The sequence below is a fragment of the Tamandua tetradactyla genome, chromosome 2 (assembly GCF_023851605.1).
Source record: "Tamandua tetradactyla isolate mTamTet1 chromosome 2, mTamTet1.pri, whole genome shotgun sequence".
Classification (NCBI taxonomy): Eukaryota; Metazoa; Chordata; class Mammalia; order Pilosa; family Myrmecophagidae; genus Tamandua; species Tamandua tetradactyla.
In genome coordinates this window covers 40,218,205-40,222,420 of record NC_135328.1, presented here as the reverse complement: position 1 = coordinate 40,222,420, position 4,216 = coordinate 40,218,205, and positions in this window count along the sequence as shown.

Genomic DNA, 4,216 nt, shown 5'->3' with positions numbered 1-4,216 from the left:
TATCCCTTATGCTGACAGTTCACACTTTTCCAAAAAGCTTTTCATAAATGCATCTTACTGCTTCTCAGTATCATCCCAAGAGGAAGCCATGATGGGTTTATTCCCATTTTGTGGATAGAAAATGAAGCGCCAGGAATTTAAATGATGTGCAAGAACACACACTTAGTACGTGTTCTAGTTTGCTAGCTGCCGGAATGCAACACACCAGAGACGGATTGGCTTTTAATAAAAGGGAATTTATTTTGTTAGTTCTTCAGAGGAAAGACAGCTAACTTTCCACTGAGGTTCTTTCTTATGTGGGAAGGCTCAGGGTAACTCAGCTGGCCTTCTCTCCAGGCCTCTGGGTTCCAACAACTTCCCCCAGGGTGATTTCTTTCTGCATCTCCAAAGGCCTGGACTGAGCGGTGAGTCCTGAAATGAGGTATGCTGAGCTGCTTGGGCTGTGCTACATTGCACTCTCTCATTTAAGCACCAGCAAATTAAGTCAAACGTCATTCATTGCAGCATGCACACCTCCTAAGCTACTATAGATGTAACTCAGCAACAGATGAGGTTCACGTACCATTTGCTCATGTCCACAGCAACAGAACTAGGTGCCTTCACCTGTCCAAGTTGACAACTGAATCTAACTACCACAGTATGTAAAGGATGGTAGCACAGCTTTCAAGTCCAAACGCAGCCCTTTTCCTTGACACCATGTACATGCAGTCTCCTGGAGTGAAGTGTGATTGTTCCTCTAACAAGAGGGTAACATGAGGCACAGAGCAGTCCAGCAGTTTGCCAGACTTCTTACAGGGAGTTATGGGTGCACCGTACGCAGAGATTGCTTTCTCTACTCACTGTACTCTCTGCTTCGACTGGCCGACTCTGCATCTCTGCTGGAAGGTTCTCTGGTGTCATTTCAGACAAGAGAGCAGCCCTTGGGTGGATCAGGCTCTCTAACTCACATGCCTCAATTCGACACTCAGCAGAGAGAGCTCAGATGTTATTAATCACTGTTCTGTTTCCACAAAGTGCTGCCAGCCCCTGTCCCAGAAAAAGTCATATACGTTCAGGGGAGAAATACTAGAAACAAAAGCCTACGCATGCATCTCAGCACCAGCCGGGAAGGAAGGGGCTGAGGTTACTGAAGTGTCAGAACAAGGGTTAAAACTTTAGCATCCCTGTGGGGAAATAGTTTTGCTTAGAGACATGTCAGACAGCCAAATCCTCAGCTCCTGGAGCAGCTCACCCAGAATTAAATCCTGATGCCCTCTGTTGGTGTTTTCCAGTAATGGTAAAAAAATTTTGGAGAGAGAAAGGAAGGCTTATGTGGGACCCAAACATAAACCTCATATATTACACATACACACAAATTCATGTGTATCTCTTTTTCACTCTGAGAGCCTGCAAAATACAATCATAGGCAGTCAGACTTGAAGGGACTTTATATACATCTGAGTCTTATACCTTTTGTCTCCAGATGAAGGAACAGAGACCTCCAGAGGGAAAGCAACTTCCCCAAGGTAGAAAAGATAACAATTTGAATGGCACAGTGCATTGACCACTCACTAGCCAGCAGTAAGCCAAATATTTTGCATACACCACTGTTGTCTAATCCTTTCTGCAGCCTTATGCAGTAGGCATTGTTCTCTCTCATTTACAAAGAAGGAAATGGTGGTTTAGGGAAGTTATTTAACTTGCCCAAAGTAAGTAAAGCCACTACTTGGCAGATGTATGAAGGTGGCACAGGTGGGTTTGGCACCAGAATCCATGCTGCCCCCCAACTTAGAGAGAGAGAGCCTCAACTTAAACTTGAATCTCCTAACCTTCAACATTATGACCTTTACACTAACCTGTACAAAAATATACATGTTCAATCTTTCTTGGTCCACATGAAGACACAATGAACTCATTTTAGCCTCATGTCCTGGATATCGTTATGGAATGTAAAGTTTGTTCCAATAAATAACATCCTATTTTCCCACCAATGTTTAGAACCAATGGAGAGATAAGCCACAGGAGTCAAAATAGGAAGTAGGCTATCATCTTTGCTACTAGGAAAGCTGTTGGATTATGTGGTGTATTAATGAATTGGATCTGCCAGTACACAAAACAATGAGACTCCTTAAGAGAGCGGTTCTTTCAGATTAAATTTACTGCCCACTCACTGGTGCAGCGGACAATCTCAGGCCTTCCCTGAACAGGGAGAGAAGCTCCTCAACTAAGCCCATCATATGGCAAACAGCAGCTGAGAATGCACTCTCCTTAGAGGCAGGCAAATACTAGGGAAAAACAAAAAAGAAAGAAAAAAGAAAATGGATGCCCATTTTTTTTTCCAGAACCTACCAATCAGATAATGTACTTCTCTTCCCCAGAGGATCATGGACAGGCCAGGAGTATTCTGTTAATGGAAGCATAAACTATTTTTTATGAGTATAAACTATTTCACCTAACACTGTTATTTCAGGGGTCTACTAATTCAGAGTATATAACTTCCTCTTTGCATCATCTATAAAGTTTGCCAAGCAACTCAAAGCTATAATCAACAGTACACAAAATGCTTAGACTCCTTAAAAGAGCTGTTTTCAAGTACTCTACTATACCTATTATATTATAGGCTAGTTAAAAATGAGTATTTTTCTATTTCTGTAAGGATATTCCCATGGGAACTTGAATTGAATTCTAGAACATGGACTTCTCAAGTTTAGTCTGGCTTTTTCCTAATTAGCCCAAATGACAGATCCGGCTATATGTAAATGAGTTATATAGTGAACTTATGCAAGCCCCATTGTAAGATGAGGGACAATTTTCATTATAAGCCCAAGTTTCAGCTGTTTGAAATGCTCTGAAAAATCTCCTTTGGGGTGGCAACTTGTCAGACCCATGCCTTGACATAGGTTGGAGGAAAACCAATCCTACTATTTGCGAGTTGGACTCAATCTGAAGGCACCTTTAATTATTTCACACTCCACTCACCAGATCATGAAAGTGACAATTTCACCTGAGGGGTAGTGGGACCAGGAAAGAAAAATTGGCCCAACTGTGAGAAAACAAGTTATGGTTAACAATAAAGAAAAGTTGATTCAGAAAGTTTCCCAAGAGAGAGAATTTTTCTCATTAAAATTTAGATTCAAGAAAATACATGCAGAAAGGGACCTCAGATATTATCAAATCAAACCGCTTTAATTTATGGATACACTGACTAATACATCTCTGAGAATTCAATAATAATGACAATCATTATTTATTCAGTGTCAATTATGTTTCAACCACTTGTGCAAAGTCTCTCTGGGTGATCAGTGGGAGAACCAAAGCCAGAAATCAGGTTTTCCAAAGGCTACTATTTTTATATTCAATTAAATTAAGTGAGGACAGTATAGAAAATGTCTATTCGTTTTTGTGTTCGATCCCTCTCAAATTAAAAAAAAAAAATAGCGAAAGTTCAAATGATGTTATTTGAACTCTGGCCCAGACCATTGCATTGGAAACTTCCCACAGCACCTGTATAGATGGATCCTTTTTCTTTTTTTAAAAGATAAACTTCGAACATAGAAAGCCTATGAGAGAGTACAATTCATTCATGTAAACTTATAGCAGGGTGCAGTTAATGTCTTCGTTCTATGACAGGAAAACAAATGCACCCAAACTTTGATATTTTCAGCAGTTGGCATGATGGGAAGGTGGGCAAGGAGGAGTTAAGGTTCTTAACCTAAAGGATCGAAGGTCATGGAAAATGATAATTTGTTCCAAGATGTTAATGCAGGAGGTCAGAGAGCAATAGTTACATAAAAGGGATATTTCCTACACAAAATTAAGTAATTAATGTAAGAATATACTTCCATTGCAATATGCTATTACCTCGGACTTAGGAGTGTAGAAAGGTAGAAAATCTGGTATTTAAGGGAACTGATTTAGACTGATATGCTTTTGTCTCTCACCTCTGCCACTTACTTGTTTTGCTTTGGCAAGTGACTCTACCTCTTCGAACTTTAGGATGGTCATTTAAAAGATGACCCAGCAATGCTTACCTCATAGGTTTGTGCAAAATAAATGAGACAGTCTATTTCCTAGCACATGGTAAAAACCGATAAAAGGTAGATGATGTTCTGTTGAGATCTGTGAGTACAAGCATCGCTGAGCTGGAGGCAGCAGCTGCTTATGGTCTTACCTCTCTGCCTCTTCTTATTATTCCCTCACTGCTTTAACTGATTAATGATAGTGTGAGTTAATATAC